Genomic DNA, 19,380 nt, shown 5'->3' on the forward strand with positions numbered 1-19,380 from the left:
TATCGCGGAATCACAATGTCACAGAATTGTAACATCGCAAAGTTGGTCGCTCGTGACATCGCATTATCGCATTGTTGCTGTATCGCGAAATCGCAATATCACAATATCGCAGATCGCAGGAACGTTATATATGACAATCTTTGTTAACCTGTTTTCTATGAAATGCGATTTGCGATCGGCGTCATCGCATATCGGCAAATTAAAGTGTTTCAATGTAAATTGTGCTTGATGTATGTGATGCGATACTTTATTATCGCGTATCGCGATCTCGCAATATTGGAATTCGGCTTGTAAGGTAGTATCCTGTCATCTTTTTGCGATGCGATATTTCCTAAGGAAAGATTTTGTCTTACCTTGTCATAAAACTTAGATTTTTAGATTTTTCAAGGGCGTTTTCAAGGGTGTTTTCCTAAGCTTATGATGGTAAGTTTATTCGAAAAGGAAATTTAAGCATTACTTTGATTTTTAACTTTTTAACTAAGGGTCCCCACTTATTTAGTATTAGGAATAACACTAAATAAGGAGGGGGGTTGTTGCTGGCCACAACAATTGGCGATTCACTTGGAAGGACCAGTTATCTCTGCTGCTTTTTTGGATTTTCAAAACTTCCAAAACATAAAATTTTCCAGAGAATTAAACTTTACTATAGAAAGACTAAGTACATTATACTTTTGCCTATCAATGATATTTTGTTTCTTCTTTTTATCAACTTTGATTATTTACTTCCTCAAGCCAGTCCTTGTATCTACATCAGTCATTACTTGGTTATAAAAACAAAGTCTTCTTTGTAAATCAGTTTTAAATATGCTCATTTGTCGTTGGTAGAGCCTCTACTGCCAGCAAGCTTTTATAGCTTCGACAGGGTTACCTATTATCCAACAATGATCCTGTATCCTACTTAGAGAAATTTACAACTTTTCAAAGAAAAATCCATTTCCACACATTTTAATTTCATTTTCTTTTTATTCTTAAAGAGCAATGTCTTGGTTTGGTAGCCAATTCATGACACAGTCATTCACTGATTTATAACTTTGCTGAACAAGCTGGCTCGTGATGAGACCCCTTGTCTTTTGATTTTAACAATCTTGAGTCATTGCCCTATTGTGGTATGTAGTATTTGGCAAAGTCAGCAAGCTATACATCTATGATCATGATAAGTCGGCTTGTGATGAGACCTATCACTCTTTAAGTTAAAGTGTATCTTTGGTTGATTCTCTGAATATTGTAGTTTCCTAGGTGGGGAGGAAGTCATTGTTTCCTTAAGACAGCTTTGGATGACAATGATAGAGTTTTTTGAAAAGAGCCTTTTTATAGAGAATCTTCATTTTGTTATTGATACCTTTTGTTGACTGAAATAAAACAATTTCTAACTAAAGGTGGCTTTTCATCAAAATTTACAAAGTCGAAACTAATATCATTTCTAGGCGTATAGTCTTTAACTGTATCTTTCAATAGTAATGATTAATTTTTTAGAAAGAATTCTATTTATACAAGCAAAAAAGAAAAATTTAGAAGAGAATTTGTGTCTTTTTCGTGAATCTAAAAAATAACCATTTACAACCAGTTTTATTATGGAAAGAAAAACATCTACTACAAAAATAGAAGAATGATCTTCTATGGAAAATATTTCTTAAGAATATGACCATTAACAGGTAAACAATCTCTTCTCCCTGTTAAATCTTGTAACATGAAGGTAGACGGACCTATGACTTCTATGATTTGAACAGGACCAAGCCACATTCTTTGAAATTTTGTATGTTTTCCCTTTTCCTCCTAAGCCTTGTCCCATTTTAAAACTAGATCTCCCATCTGAAAATCTTTTTTGGATATCATATTGGAATCAAAAGAGGCTTTCACCAATGCTTGATGATGAGTGTGAGTAATCTTAGCCCGTTCTCGTTGTTCTTCTAATTTAATCAATTCCAGTTGCCTTAGTTGTAGAGAAGAAGTTGGTGCTTCATCAATATATTGAACCAAGGATAAAGAGGGAATTGCCAGATGTGTTGGAAGAACCACTTCTTTCCCATAAACTAAATTAAAAGGAGAAGTGCCGATAGAGGCTTTCTGCGTTATTCGATCTGCCCATAAAGAATATATTAAAGACTTATGCCAATTTTTATGATTTTGGTCAATGGTTCGCTTAATGATTCTAATTAAGTTCTTATTTGTGGATTTAGCTAACCCATTTCCTTGTGGGTAATAATTGGCAGAGTATTTAAGCTTGAAACTCCTTTTGAGTGCAAATTCAGTCATTGCATTACCAGAAAAATATGATGCATTATCAAACATTAAAGCGGAAGACAATCCAAACCTGGTGATTATGAACTGATCTATGAATTCAATTATATTTTCAGCATTAGCCCTCTTGAGTGGAACTGCTTCTACCCATTTAGTAAAGTAACCTGTCACTGTAAGGATGTATCTATGCTATTTAGAAGAGTGAGGAACGATCTCATCTATTATGTCCAATCCCCACTGATCGAAAGGCTGTTCAATGGTAACTGGTTGCAGTGGCAAGGATGGTTTCTTTTGTCTCCCAGCAGCGGTTTGATAGACCTGACATTTCCTTATGTAGTTAGGTGCGTCTTTGAATAATGTGGGCCAGTAATAGCCTGCGCGTAAAATTTTATGAGCATTAGCGTCTCCAGCATAGTGCCCGCCTGCTGGCCCATCGTGGAGTTCCTGCAAGACTTTTTCAGCTTCAGATTTCTCAAGACATCTAAGGAGAACAGAATCATAATTTATTCTAAAAAGAACATCATTCACGAGTTGATATTGTTTGGCTTTTAACCTCAGGGCTATTTTCTTGGTATGTTCGAGGTTTGAAGGAGCATATCCATTCTTTAGATAATACATAATATCAGCGTATAATGACTCATCATCATTTAGGCTTACCTCGTATGCTTGTACCTCTGCAGATGGATTTTCGGGCATTAGCGATACTCCTGTCAGCATTTTGCAAAAGCCTTGACCTTTTACAATATTTGCTGGTTTGATTTCTACATCATATTCCTGTAAGGCGGTAACCCAATTGGCCCTTTTTTCACCCACATCCTTCTGTACTAGAAGATTTATTACCGCTAGAAATGGTACTATGATCTTGGTATGTGTTTTGAGTAAAAAAGGTCTGAAATATTTAATTTCTTTAAAAACAGCATAAGCTTGTTTCTCCACATCTGAATAATTCAATTCAACTCCTTGTAAATTGGAACTGAAAAAAGCAATTGGGGCTTCCGCCTTTTCTTGCTTTGCTTGAGTGAGTATCGCAGCATATGATCTATTCGAGGCAAATGTATACAAAATAAAAGGATCGGAAAAATTTGGAGTTGCTAAAGATGGAGCATTGATAATTGCTTGTTTGTTCAAATTGAATGCCTCATGTTCATCTTGGCCCCATTTAAATTTTGTGTTCTTTTTAATCATGGCTTGTAAAGGAGATACGATTCTTGAAAAATCTGGCACAAATCTCTTTACAAAGTTAATCTAGCCAAGGAAAGATTGCATGGCTTTCTTGTTGTGAGGTAGGGGTACTGCGGAAATTTCCTTGATTCTGTCAGGATCAATGTGAATTCCAGATTTTGACACTATGAATCCTAGAAGTTTTCCTTCACTTAATGCGAAAAAAGATTTTTTCGGGTTAAGCGAAATCCCATACCTTAGGCAACGTTGGAAGATTTGTTTTAAATCTCTGAGATGGTTGTTTCGTTTCTTGGAATAAACAATTATATCATCCAAATAGATTACCACTGATTTATTAACTAACCCTTTGAATGCAATGTCCATGGCTCTCTGAAATGTGGCACCCGCGTTAATCAATCCAAATGGAATCTTTTGATATGCGTATGTGCCCCATTTAGTTCTGAATGTCGTTTTTAATTGATCGTCGGGATGTACTAGCACTTGGTTATATCCTGAGAATCCATCCAAGAATGACATTAATTCTGAGCCCGCAACTGCCTGCAGTGTTTGTTCCATGGGGGGCAAAGGAAAATTATCCTTTTGGCAGGCCTTGTTAAGGTTTCGAAAGTCAATGCAGATTCTAATATCTCCATTTTTCTTTCTAAAAGGTACCATATTGGAGACCCATTTAGAATGTCTAACTGGAAAGATTATTTTAGCTTTCAATAACTTATTGAGTTCAGTTTTGATCTGATTTTCTAAATTTGGATGGATCTTTCTCAATTTTTGTTGGACAGGTTTTTCATTATCGATCATTGGGATAGTATGTTGGATGATGGAGGTGTCATATGTTTTGAGTTCATCATAATTCCAAGCAAAGACACTTTTGTATTGTTTCAAGAGATGGATATATGCTAATTTCTCTTCAGGGGCTAGGCCAAGGCCTAGGTTGATATTCTGCGGTTTGGCATCAGTTCCTAGATTTACTAATTCATAATTCAAAGTTGAACTTTGGAGTTTTGAATTGGTATATCTTTTGAATCGATCTTTCAAATCATAAAGGTCTTCTAATTTGACTACTGATTTAGGTATAGCATTGTTAGTACTATCATGTTGCAATTGTTGGTCATGTTGGTCTTCGTCAATTATTTGATTGGTGTAGGATCGTTCAGATGTGAAGAAACTCACGATATCAGGATCGTCGTTGAAATCCTCCAATTGGTAATGTTATCAGGAATAGATGGTCTAAAAATTAACTCAATTGAAAATCGGTCAGGGCTAAAATCTTCTGAAGGAATGAGCTTGGAAGCTACGTTGGCTAAGAGGTCTGCGCTAGCATTCTGGAGTCTGGGAATTGATGAAATATTAAATGCTATAAAATGTTCAATCAGATCTTGAACTAAAGATTGATAATGCTTTAAATGACCTGATAAATAGTGTATAGTATTACGCACCTGTCTGATTACAATTTCAGAATCTCCAAAAACTTGCAGGTATTTGACGTCTAGTCTGATTGCCTTGTATAACCCTTGAACTAGAGCCTCGTATTCTACGGTATTGTTGGTGCACTCAAATTCGAGTTTGCAAGTTAGCATGGTTTTATCTCCCTCTGGGCTTACTAATACGCATCCTGCTCCTGCTCCTTCGTTAAACTTAGAACCATCAAAAAATAATTTCCAAAACAAAGATTTATTTACAGGACTATCTATAAAATCAATGCATTTAGAACTATTTGTTTGAGAAAATTTTTCTATTTGAGATAAAACAGAATGTTCTAAGTAAGGTGAAGTATGAGCATTAAAATTTCCTAGGAAAGAATCTACTGAATAGTTGCCAATGATGTTAGAATTGTATGCTACTGGTTCATTTTATCCCTCGAGTTCTGTTACTATGTATTTCTAATGTCGTTCGCGCTTAACTTTTATTTGATTGGGTTTACCATTGTAAGGGAGCCACATGTGAGACCAGTTAGTTGAAAAGTATCCGTAAAGTTTTTCTGACCAATCTCTGCTAAGAATTAAGCCATAAAATTCTGGAATATTAGCAACTAAAATGTCGATAACTTGACATACCTTTGGATTGGATGACAGCCTTATGGTAACCTGATTTAATTCGCCAATCACTTCGACTTGCGATCGATCAAGCTGAACTATGCACACAACGGATTTCTGTGGTTGAACGTTCAATTTTGCACAAATTGACCTTGGTAAAATATTTGATGAAGCTCCAGAATCGACTAAGCAATTATGCACGTTTTTGAAAATTTCATAAGTAAGGAGAAATGGGGGAGTATGCGATCTCGATTTTGCCTCCAATTAATGTGATATCATTTGGATAGATTTTATTCATCGTATTAGTTGGAGGTCTTCCCATATCATGGGAAGCTTGAGAGATTACAGCAGCTGGTAAAGGTGCAACTGGTACAACATGTAATTCTTTCAAAAGTACTTTTTTCTGGTGTTTTAACTTGCTCAATTCAAAAAGAGTAATATTGGCCCTAGTATTTTTCATGTCTTCTATGATATTATACTCCATTTCATCTGAAACGATTAGCGTTTTAGATGGAGTTGATGTGTCTGTTTGGACTGGGCTAGTTTGAGTCGCTTTAGGTGATGTTTTCTTGGCTGCGACTTTATCCTTAGTCATCGAGCTTGCGCTCTTTGGCTTAGGTGTAGGTTGAGGAGGATCAAGTTTATTTCTGCTGCGAGTACTAACAGGGAATGCCTCTTGATCCTCTTCATTTGGGAGGATGAAATCCCACATACCTTATAACTCTACAACTTCTTCTTCATCGGTATGTTCTTCAGTAGCGTTTTCCTCTTCTTCTTCTTCTGACACAGCATTTGAAATAGCGTTAGGGGGTTTGGAATCAGTTGAAGGATTTCTTTTAAAAAGCCTGTATGGCTTTTTAGAAGAAATTTCTGCTACTTGTTTCTTAATGTCGACCATTTCGTTAGACATGGTCTTCAAAACTTTTTGTAATCCTTCTAAATCGAATGGATCTTTCAGTTGTTTTTCTTGGGATCTTCTTTGAAAGAAACCTTCTTAGATTTTCGTTCCTCTATCGCGTTTTTCTTTTCTAGGGCCATAATACGTTTCTCTATTGCTATTGCTTCTTTCATATTTTCAACTAAGGTTGTTTTGTTAGCCCTATCAACAAATATTGCTCAGTTTGATGGTAAAGCAGTAATGTACCATTCACTTCGAACTTCTTCACTAGGCTGAAAAGCAGTAGGAATTTTGTTTAAGATTTTATTGAAACGTAGATTGAAATCTTTGATAGGTTCTCTTGACTCGGCCCTAAGGTTAGACAAGTCATTGATCAGGGTCGCTGTAGACCTGTCATCACCAAACTTGGTCAGGAACTATTCTTGGAAGATGTTCCAACTAGTAATAGATCCAGATGGTAATGAGAAATACCATGATCCGGCTGTTCCTTGCAGAGTATAAGGAAAAAGTTGAACAACAACATCTTCATTAACAACTCCATTGAGATTTATGGATAGCATAAAGTTATTTATATGTTCTTCCGCTAGCATGCCTGCCTCAAGATTAAACTTAGGCAACCATTTTTCAGGATGGGCTGGTAACTGACTCAAAGGTGCAGGCATTAAGACTGCCCCTGGGTTATTCCATGGAGATTGGGCCATCGCTAAACTACTAACAGAGGAAAGTGCAGAAGATGATCCCTGCGGTTGAGAAGATGGGGATATTACGACTCCAGATGGTTGAGAAGGAGTTGTGGAAATTCCAGTAGGCTGATGGACAATGATCTGAAGTGGAGGAGTGGATGGTTGACTTCGCGGTGAAGAGGTTGAGATGGATGATGATGATGAAAGAGTCTCACTATTGGATTCTTTAGGAGACTTTCTTGCTCTCTTGCTAGTAGGTAGAGGTAATTCAGTTGGCTGAACACCAAAATTTTCGCTCTTTAACCTGGTAAGAGGATGAGCAGGGTTATATTGCGAAGTCACGCTACCTTGAGATTTATCAGATTTTTGAGGAGATATAGAAAATCGCTGAAGTTTTTGAATCAAAGATTCAACTTCAGGAGGTTCAATAGTAGATTTTTCTGAAATGTTAGGGTTTGTAGTAACGGATGTTGCTCTAGCAACTTCTAACTCTGGATTTAAAGATTCTAAATGCAATGGAGAAGTCGGGGGAGATGGTGAGGGCGATTTACTCTCAGAATGGTATTTAGATTTAGATTTTCTTGCCATTCACAATTCAGGGCCCTCCTTCTAGCGCCAAATATGTTGAAGCCCCGAAAATTGGGTCAACAACAAGGGGGATACCCACCCGGTCCGGACCTTGGTTAGCAGCTCATTTTCCGTTTGGTATAGTGGGTCCGACTGGGGATATGGGACCAGTTTCCCAATTTAGGTGTGTGTGTGTGCCAGATTGATATTTCTCTTTCTAACAGTTTCTAAATGGAATACTTCTACTCTATTTCTAATCTAATAATATGGAAACTGTATTCTAATCAACAGAAATATCTAAATCTACACTAACCCGGGGTGTAATCTTTCTTTTCTGTGATCTAAAATGATTTCAAATAACAACTGGTAATAAAGATCATTCAACTGTTATGAGAAAAGAATTCAATAAAGATGAACCACTTCGTATAAAAAGTTAGACGAAACAGTTGTGAAAAACATATCGCATAGTAAGCTACTCATACACTAAGCATAAATAAATAGCTATCACTGTACAAAAGTGCCAAATGATAACTCAGGCATTCATACATCAATATATAAATAACTGAACATGAAAATCACTTTAACACAAGGCAGAAATAGTTAAGAGATAGAAATACCATTTATAACTAATCCTACTCATGAGCTTCAAGCGATAATGATTTATCTCTTCTTGATCAAACATCCATTAAGAGTACAAAAGTGCAACATCAGTAGCAGATATCAAATGCAAACATCAATAAATCCTATTCCATTCATTCATCAAAACCTCCTTAGAGGGTACAGAAGTGCATGTTTTGGGGATAAGTTTTTGATAAATTTCAGGACCCTTCTCTAAATGCATGAGAAGGGTTTAAATACTACTAACTAAATCTAAAAACAATTTATTACAAAAATGTAGGATGCGGTTTAAATGACCGTCCTCATTTCAGGAAAATAAAACAAAATTAAAACTAAAATTGAATCTAAAATTAAAACTACTTCTGTATTTGGTCCTTGAAATCGCACGCATGCAACATCTGTTTGAGAAGATTCGGCTGGCCGACTTCCGATTTTAGCTGAGCTAAGAAAACAGAATCGACAAGAGCTGGCGCCATCTTTTCGGCCAAATTGATGATACACTTAAGAGTCATCCACTGGCTATGTGGCTTTACCAAGTATGCCCAGTAATAATCCCAGTTCAACTTGGTTAACCCTTGGATTGCTTCTGCCTTTTCTTGAGCCTTCTGCTTCCAATCTGTCTGTATCGTTACTTTCTTGCAATTTTCAGGGCTTGCAGGTGATTGGGAAATTAGCAACTTTCCTTTTCAAGAAATTTTTCTCAGCAGAAACTGCCTCCATTTCTTGATCCGGGTTTCCTTGATGCGTTTTTCGCCTTTTGCGCTTTTTCCTTCTAGCGGATATAAAGTTCAACATTTGTAAAAATAATAATTTCGTAAGCTCTTGACCCTGAGTTTTAAACTATCTATTTCTGATATCAACGTTGTCCAGTATCCACTTGACCATGTCCGTGTATGGGAGAATTTTGGGTCTTGCTGCTATCCAGTGCAAGAATGAGCAAGCTAGCTCTGTGATGGATGCCTCAGAAGAACTATTTGAGCCCGCAGTAGTAGCAACTTCCATTACTCTGGGATTTTCCTCTTCAAGCAGATTATACATGCCTTCCCACGTAGCAATTCCCGCGTCTCTGTTACAGGCCGTGTCTGTATACAAGGGCGCCATTTCTTTTTCTTCAGAGCTCGGAGCTTTGCTTTTCTTTCCCATTTTATCCTGCGTATTGCTTTGTATCGTCCTCTGTTCTCCGTTCCTGCAATTCACAAGTGAAGTGAAAATGAATGACAAGGAAGGGTGATGGGAAAGTTTTAAATGCCACAGACACATAAAGTATACCACCTTACGTGAGATGATTTTTCGATAAGCACGAAACCATATTCCATTAATAATTGGCAACTAACTCATTTATTAGCATTAAAGTGCATAACTAGGTGTCAGCTTATGGAAAATACTTTTCTTGAATAACGAGCCTGAAAGATCTGTGATGAAGCGATTTTGCGATTTGCTTCGCAATATCGCAGATCGCAATATCGCGAAATCACAACATCGCAAAATCGTAACATCGCAAAGTTGGTCGCTCGTGACATCGCATTATCGCATTGTTGCTGTATCGCGAAATCGCAATATCGCAGATCGCAGGAACGTTATATATGACAATCTTTGTTAACCTATTTTCTGCGAAATGCGATTTGCGATCGGTGTCATCGCATATCGGCAAATTAAAGTGTTTCAATGTAAATTATGCTTGATGTATGCGATGCAATAATTTATTATCGCGTATCGCGATCTCGCAATATTGGAATTCGGCTTGTAAGGTAGTATCCTGTCATCTTTTTGCGATGCGATATTTCCTAAGGAAAGATTTTGTCTTACCTTGTCATAAAACATAGATTTTTAGATTTTTCAAGGGGGTTTTCCTAAGCTTATGATGGTAAGTTTATTTGAAAAGGAAATTTAAGCATTACTTTGATAATTAAATTTTTAACTAAGGGTCCCCACTTATTTAGTATTAGGAATAACACTAAATAAGGAGGGGGGTTGTTGCTGGCCACAACAGGACCCAAGGACTGGTTGGAAAAAAGGTTGGGATGGTTCACAAGGGTCCTAATGTTGATGTTGAAGGTTTGTATGGTGTGTTTCCGTCGGTTCCACTTCCTTAACATGACTTAGGAGGTCAAATCATATCATAGTGGCCTCTCGTCACATGTTTACCCTGGCTGGCCGATTACTTTGGTAGATGTGGGAGGAGGGTGTTACAGAGTGGTATCAGAGCTTGATTCACCCCTTAGACTGGATGGGTTGTGTGCGTTGATCATGCATGCATATCGGTTGCATGTGTGTCTCTTATGCTTGCATTCCATGTGTTTGTTTCATTTGCATGGTGTTTATCATGGTTGTAGTGATGTCGCCATGTGGAAGTTGATGTTTTTATTGTGGAGTGCATCGTCATGAGTGTATCACTGGTTACATGTTATTATATGTCGCTTACATGTATCATTTTTGTATGCTTGGTTGCATTCTTGTATGCTTGGTTACATTCTTGTATGATTGGTTACATGTATCATTCTTGTAAGCTTGGTTTCAAGTATTGTTCATTTATGCTTGATTATATGTGTTTATGTGTGAGTATGGTTGATTACGCATTGCTTATGTATGTTAATGTTTGTGTGTGGTCAAGTGTAAAATGATGTAATGGTTGTTGTCATGCATGAGTTCGTGGTATGCGTTGTTGATAAGGTCATGCATTGATGATTGGACCCTAGCTAGAATGATGGTTCCATGGTTATATGCTTAAGTGCTATGTTTCTATATGTTGTCATGATTATGTTATATATGTACCATGTTGATTTGTTGATATTTCAGACAAGGTATCCTCCCCGAGCTATACTAAGGTACATTAGTTTATTGTGATTTGGTTTAGTTGACATGATATACCTTGCAGGAAGAATATAAAATGGCCAGCAAGGTGGTAGACTACAAAGACTTTCCCTATGAATCAAATGAGTAGTATGGTGTTGGGAATCCTTCCGATTTGGAACATACGCTAAGAAGCTTAATGGAAGAAATAAGGAGTTGTAAGGCAGATAATGACATAATCATACAGGCGCATGAGAAGCTAGCAGAGGTAGATGCAGTGATACTTCAGAGTTTGTCATATTTATAGTGGCATGGACCACTTGGGATCAGCCATGAGCAAGAGGAAAAAACTAACGGGTCGTATGGCAATAGGTCACATGGTGGTCACATGTCAAATAGAGATGACACAATGAGAGATGGCAGATTTTTGGAAACTCTAGATAAGAGAGGTGACAGACACAGGTACCATTATATTTATGATTCTGACAGGCATGATGATCGACATCGTTATCATCAATACATGAAGAGTGATAAGGGATACTTTCCATATGAGTTTAAGAAAGAAAATCCACCAACATTTGATGGAGAGGTGAATAAATCGCAAGATACAGAGGTATGGTTGCTTGGTATGAGGAAGTTCTTTAGGTTGCATGACTATTCAAAGAACATGAAATCCAGTAGCTACATTCAGTCTCAACGGTAAAGAAGACATTTGGTGGGAAGATGCGAAGAATTTCAGAGGTATACAATGTGAGGAAGACTTGACTTGGATTGAGTTTGAGTGGCTATTCAAGAGGAAGTATCTATCAGAGAGATACTTTGGTGACAAAGAAAAATAATTCTATGAGCCAAAGATGGGATCTATGACAGATGATGAGTACACTAGCAAGTTCTTGGAGCTACTGAGGTATGTGCCTTACCTGGCCAAGATTTAGAGATTCACTAGTGGGTTATCGATGGCATTCAAAGATAGAATTGAGTTCAATGAGCCTAGATCATTGGAGGAGGCCTTCTGAAAGTTAAAGCATTGCTACAAAAAATCAAAGCACAAGTTTGAGACTAAGCCAGACTGGAAAGGTAATGTAACTAACAAGGGAAAATGGGACAAGAAGTGAGTAAGACCACAAGATTCAGGTAATAAAGAGAATGTAGTGCCATCTAAAAAGTTCAATGCATTTAACATAAGACAAGGACGTTGATTTGAGGAGTAGAATAAGGAGCCTGTGCGGTGTTGGACTTGTGCAGGAGATCATCACAGGAGAGATTGTCCACAATATTAGGGTGGTAGGCCTTAGATATATAGTGTGCAGGAGGCACAGACTGTCGGGGATGTTGGTCAAAGCATTCCTCATATTTATGTAGCATTGGATAATAAACAGGTAGACCATCAAGAATCTATCATTGAGATGGATGGTAAGATTTGTGATCAAGTTGTTTCTATTTTGATTGACCCTGGATCTAATTATAGTTATGTTAATCCTGACTTGGTGGATAAGTGTGATTTGAGTAAGGAATTGCATGCAAAATATTGGTTAGTGTAGTTGGAAACAGGTACAAAGAAGTGAGTTCACCATTGGGTAAGATCTTGTGCATTTGATTTGAATGGTATGCCTACAGTAGCACATTTGAATGTATTACCATTGGGGTCATACAATATGTTGTTGGGAATGGATTGGTTGTACATTAATAGAATGAAGGTGGATTGTTATGATAAGTCCATTGAGTGCTTGGATGACAATGGAGAACCCAGAGTCTTACAGGGAAAGAAGAAAGCCACATCAGTTAGGATGGTAATAGCTATGCAGGCAAAGCACAATCGCAGGAAAGGGTGTATGTTATTCGCAGTGCACATTTCTAGTGACAAAATGTAGGTTTTAACCATGTACAGAAATTACCTGCATATGAATTCTAAGAACAGAAAATAAATAATGTGAGAGCATAACACATAAAACACATATACATAGAGATTTTTCCCTGGATCCCAAAGCCAGGACTACCAACTTGATTTTTCATTATGTTCCTTTCAATGTTACAATACATATTTATACATGTCGAAGCATCCAATACCATGGACCGAAAACCATCGCGTCCAAAACCATGGACCGAAAAACCATTGTGTCCAAAACCATGGACCAAAAAACCATAGGTAGGTCCACCCAACCTAATATAGGGTCCAAAAAAAAATTTCCCGGGGTGCTGCCCTAGACCCCGTAGAGGGGGGCTACTCACCCCCCTCAAACCCCCCAAACAGAGGGGGTTGCTTCCCCCCCTGTGACCCCCCCGCTGCGCAATCGATGCAACCAAGGGGGGGCTCCGCCCCCCCTCTAACCTCTCGGTTCACTATGTGGTCTAGTCATGGAAAGAATATAACACAACCCAACAGGTAACAACTATGCAGACAAAGCGCAATCACAGGAAAGGGTGTATGTTATTTGTAGTGCACATTTCTAGTGACAAAGGTAGTGAATTTAAGGATGCAGATGTGTTGCGTAGGTACCAATTCTACAGTAGTTTGAGGATGTATTTAATGAGGACATTACAAAGTTTCCACCGAATAGGGAGGTATGATTTTCTATTGAGCTAGTGCCAAGGGTAGCTTCAACATCAAAAGCACCTTATAGGATTAGTACACATGAGTTGGTAGAGTTGAAGCTACAATTGAAGGAAATGTTGGACAAGGGATACATTAGGCCAAGTGTATCACCATGGGGTGCATCAGTTTTGTTTGTAAGGAAGAAAGACGACACTCTCAGATTATGCATTGACTACAAGCAGTTGAACAAAGTGACCATCAAGAACATGTATCCATTGTCGAGGATTGATGACTTGTTCAATCATTTGAAGGGAGAATCAATGTTCTCGAAGATTGATTTGAGATACGGATATCATCAGGTACACATCAAAGAGGAGGACATTTATGAGATAACTTTCCGGACCAGGTAGGGGCATTATGAGTTTGTTGTAGTTCTATTGGGTTTGACTAATGCTCCAGCTACATTTATGTGCTTGATGAATAGTGTGTTGCGTCCATATTTGTATAGGTTTTTTATTGCGTTCATTAATGATGTATTGGTATATTCTAAAAATGAGGAAGAGCATGTCAAGCATTTAACAACAATGTTGAGGTTGTTGAGAGAGCATCAGTTGTATGCTAAGCTCAACAAGTGTAATTTATTTTAGATTGAGGTACATTACTTGGGACATGTTGTCTCCAAGGAGAGAATTGCAGTAGATCCAGAAAATATAAGGGCCATCATGGAGTGGGTAGCTCTTAGAAATATAGATGAGATGAGATCTTTCATGGGGTTGGCAAGCTATTACAGAATGTTCATCAAGAACTTCTCATAGATTGCTTATCCTATTACATTATTGCAGAGGAAAGGTAAGGAGTTCAAATGGATAGAGGAGTGTGAGGCTAGTCTTGAGTAGCTTAAGAAGTTGTTGACACATGCGCCATTGTTAAATATTGTAGATCCGGACAAAGAGTTTGTAGTATGCACAAATGCTTGCAAGAAGGGACTTGGTGGAGTCCTTATGCAAGATTGATAAGTCGTGTGCTATGAGTCACAAAAAATGAATAAGCACGAGAATAACTACCCCACACATGATCTTGAGTTGGAAGCGATCATACATGCATTGAAGATGTGGAGACACTACCTTCTGGGCAAGAGATTTGTGTTGATGAGTGATCAAAGTGGGTTACGATATTTATTTGACCAGCGAATTTGAATGGTAGGTAAGCTCGGTGGTTTGCCATGATCAGTGAGTTCGATTTCGAGATCAGATATATCAAAGGTAAAGAGAGCAGGGTGGTAGATGCTCTTAGCAGGCAGATATAGGTCAATCACTTAGCAGCTACGATCTCTTATGGGACATACTTACAGGATAGGATCTTGCAGGTAGGTCAACAGGATGTCAGGTATATGGAGATTATGCACAGGTTGTAGTAGAGTACAGGTACATGTACATGTAGTGGTATAGGTACAGGGACAGGTATAGGTCCAGGTGCGCATGATGTGGACTATTTCCTTACAACAGATGGACTGGTTAGATTCAGAGACAAGATATATGTTCCAGACTATAGTGAGCTCAAGAAGGTGATCTTGAGGGCATTTCATGTGAAACCATATTCAGGTCACCCAGGATATCAAAAGACATTGACCACAGTGAAGAAATTTTATTATTGACCGAATCTGAAGAAGGATATAACAAAGTTTGTGGCTAGGTGTTTTGATTGTCAAAGTGTGCAGGCATAGTGTAAGCATCCAAGTGGACTGCTATAGCTGATTGCAATTCCATAATGGAAATGGGAGGTCATTTCCATGGACTGCATCACAGGTTTGGTGAGGACAAAGAGACAACATTATTCCATCATGGTTGTTGTGGATAGGTTGAAAAAGGTTGCACACTTCGTTCCAGTGAATTCTACATTATCAATGAGTGATGTAGCACAGGTATTCATCAAAGACGTGGTTAGATTTCATGGAGTTCCAAAGAATATTGTGTTAGATAGGGATGTGAATTTCACTTCCAAGTTTTGGAAGGAGTTATTTGCAGGCTTGGGCACAAAGTTGGCCTTTAGTGCAACTTATCATCCACATATAGATGGACAAACTAAGAGGGTCAACAAGATATTGGATGACATGTTGAGGATGTATGTGATGCATCAACAACGAAAGTGGGAAGAGTATCTTCCACTGGTAGAGTTTGCTTACAAAAATAGGTACTAGGAGTTATTGAGGATGAGTATGTTTGAGGCATTGTATGGGCAGAGTTGCAATACTCCCATCAGTTGGAGTGATTTGGTTTACAGGGTGTTGATTGGACCGAACATGTTGGAAGACATGGAACAAGAAATGTAGGTTATCAAGAAGAATCTAAAGGCATCATAGAATAGGTAGAAGATCTATCCAAATCAAAACAGGTTGTTCAAGGAGATCTAGGTTGGGGAATAGGTGTACTTTCACATCAAACTGAAAAATAGATCCTTACGGATTGGATCATGTGCCAAGATGGAACAACGGTTTTGTGGGCCCTTCGATATCATTGAGAGGATTGGGCCAGAAGCCTATTGACTTGCATTGCCTTCGACAATGAAAGTCCATGATGTTTTCCAAGTGTCATTGCTTAAGAAGTATGTTAAAGATGTTGATCATGTGATTGATTGTTTTGTATTGCAGGTGGAACGAGATGGAGAATTTAAGTTGGAGCCTCAGTGTATACTGTAGAAAAAGGTGCTCATGCTCCGAAACCGAGAAATCGAGCAAGTTAAAGTGCAATGGAATCACTATGGGCCCGATGAGGCTACATGGGAGATGACAGATCAAATGCGGGCTATGTATCCTTCCTTGTCTGTTGGTTGAGGTAAAGAAGTTTTGGTATGGTGTTTTGGTGTATGTCTTGGTATATGTTTTGGTACATGTTTTGGTGATTTTGGTATATGTACATACATATATGGATGTAAATATCGCCATAAGCTATGTTATGAAGCTCCAAAAAGTGGTATGGGTTTCATGTCATTATGATGTTATGTTGTTATGTTTTCATGTTGGTTTGTTTCTCAGCGAGATAGTCATTGTAAATATTGCAACGAGCTAAGTTGTAAAACTCCATTGGAAATATATTTTCCTTACAACAATCTTGTGGTTATAGGTGTTTTTGAACACCAAGGATGGTGTTCCCCCAAGGGGGAGGGTTCTGTAACATCCCTGGTTAAAATTCCATGTAATAAAAGTAATAAAGGAAAAATAATAACCACGGTTGATGGGACACTTATTCCAAGTTGAATGTTGGGCAAAAGAATAGCGATGAGGATCATTGGTGATTGATTAATGGCTAAAGAATTTGACAAAGGAAATGACTAAGGCTTTGGAAAGGCAAATGGGATTTTTGGCACATTTATTTAAGAAAATAATGGAAATTAGGCCCAAAAATGGGAGGTGAAAGGTCACAGTTTGCATGTGAGGAGGAAATTGAAGGAAAATAATGGAAAATGAAGAAAATAGAGGCCTCATTCATAAAAAGGTTTCTGAGGATCAGTTGGTGACCTTTTGTCAGTTTAGTTTTGGAGTTCTCTCATTATTCCCTCTTTCTCTCTCTCCCATACACTTGGATACTTAGAGTTTTCTTGGAGCACTCTTGGAGGGTGTTTCATACTTGGATTTTGGAGCAAAAAGGCAAGGGAAGAGAAGGAAGGTGCAAGAGGACATCATGATCAACAACTATAGGGAGTTTTTCTTGCAGGTACTGAGTTGCATGTATTTTTTCCTCACTAGTTTTGGCATGCATGGCATATGCATGTGGTTTGTTGGTTATGATTTGTCATTGGCATGGAGGATGGTCGGGATTGACAGTGGATTGCCTAGCCTTGTCATTTCATGGAGATCCATGAAGATTGTGGGTTTATTTACTTGTTTTGTTTTGGTTGGTTCTAAGGTTTCCTTAGCTTGGGTTGAGTTACTAGTTCCTGAAGCCTTGGCTGGACAAATGCTCTAGAGCCCTGTAACAACTTGGGTTGAGTTACTAGTCTTGTAGCATTGGTTGGAAAAATGCTCTGGATCCATTGGTGAGTTGAGTTACTAGTCCTGGAGCCTTGGTTGGACAAACGCTCTAGATCCTGGTAAAAGATGTGCGTGGAGTTGCTAGTCCTGGAGCCTTGGTTGGAACAAACGCTCGGGAGCCCTGGGAGGCTTGGATAAAGAACAATCTGATGATGTTTTTGTGATGTCCGACCATGAGGTGGAATCACTATTTTGATGGGTTGAGATGGAGGGCATATAGAAGCCGTGGATGGTTTTGGATTGATTTGTTCTATGAGATCCCACACTCATGCTTGGAATATGGCATGGGTGTGAATGATTGAAGAGAGATTTGGCTCAACCATTCTATGGTCGGGTGGAACGTGGAAGTCCCATCACAGGTTTGGATTTTACATCATTAGTATGAGGTTATTTCTCCTTGTATTTCTATTAGTATTATACTGGTTTATATGTGGACCATATGGTAGTGATTTCATTGGTATTTCTGCTTCTATTATGCTGGTTATGTATGTGTTTTATGACAATAGTTATGTATGTCTCTCATCATGTTTTTACTTGTAAATGAATGAATACTGTATCTATGACCTAATGGATGAAATGGAAGTTAATGTGTTGAGGCATCAATGCCCCTAAGCGGTTCTCAGTTAAGTATGAGACCCCTATGCTTAGATATGTTATTTACACTTGTAGATTACATATTTATGATATGTTTGACGAAATTCCTGTCATGGCTAGTAGGGGTCTAGTCAAGGTCTTATCTAAGTAATTGCATTTATACTATCATTTCCTTGTTATCTTACTACTATGAAGGCATCATTCAATTCTGGGCAATGACCTAGTCTCTGGGCCTGAAAAAGTGGCTCAAATATCAGGGACGCTGGCACAAAATTGAGCAAAATATTCCTTGGATTCTGGCATGCCTATAGCATGGGACCATCCATAGCCTCCTGGACGCTGGCAAGCCTATAACATGGGAGCGTCTGGGGTCAAGTGGTCCAAAATCTCAGTGGGACCCAGGGTCTGGGTGGTAGAAAGGTTGGGATGGTTCCTAAGGGTCCTAATGTTGATGTTGAAGGTTTGTATGGTGTGTTTGTGTTGGTTCCACTTCCTTAACATGACTTAGGAGGTCAAATAATATCATAGTGGCCTCTCATCACATGTTTACTCCGGCTGGCCGGTTACTTGGGTAGATCTGGGAGGAGTGTGTTACAATATCCATTTAAGATTATTATATTCCATTTAATGTCAAATATTTTTTTTTAATAACAATTTTATTTACTACATAAAATATATCCATTCATTAGCTATAGAGCTTAGGACCAAGGTTCTTACTTCTGTAAGCATAGCTCAAGGCTATGACCTTTCTTGAGCTTAGGACTTGGACCTTAGTACCTTAAATTTGCTCAGGGACCTTACATGCTTAAGCATAGGTCAAAACGAGGACCTAAGTTTAGTATCATGAAAATATGAGATATGATTAGGTACATAATCTTATTTGAGCTCAAAATTGAGAATAATTCTTTTGTTAATAAAAATTTCTTTCAATATCTCATAATAACTAAGTTTGTTTTTGATATAATTTTCTAGACCAATATAAAAAATTATGCAATACATTTCAACCAAGAAACATACTTTTTGTCTTATGTCAACCATTATTTTCTTCTAAATAATATTGAAAAATAACATTTAGATTAGTATTTTGACAGTTTTACAAATCATGATTTTGATTACAAATATTTCTTACCACAGAAAAATGATTTCTTGACCATATTTTCAATCCCTATGTCTACTTTAATTTCAAATTGCATTTCAACCTAATTTGATTTTATTTTTGG

Source organism: Pinus tabuliformis, chromosome 9 (assembly GCF_031772625.1).
Source record: "Pinus tabuliformis cultivar Carrire ecotype Pingquan chromosome 9, CPIR1, whole genome shotgun sequence".
Lineage (NCBI taxonomy): Eukaryota > Viridiplantae > Streptophyta > Pinopsida > Pinales > Pinaceae > Pinus > Pinus tabuliformis.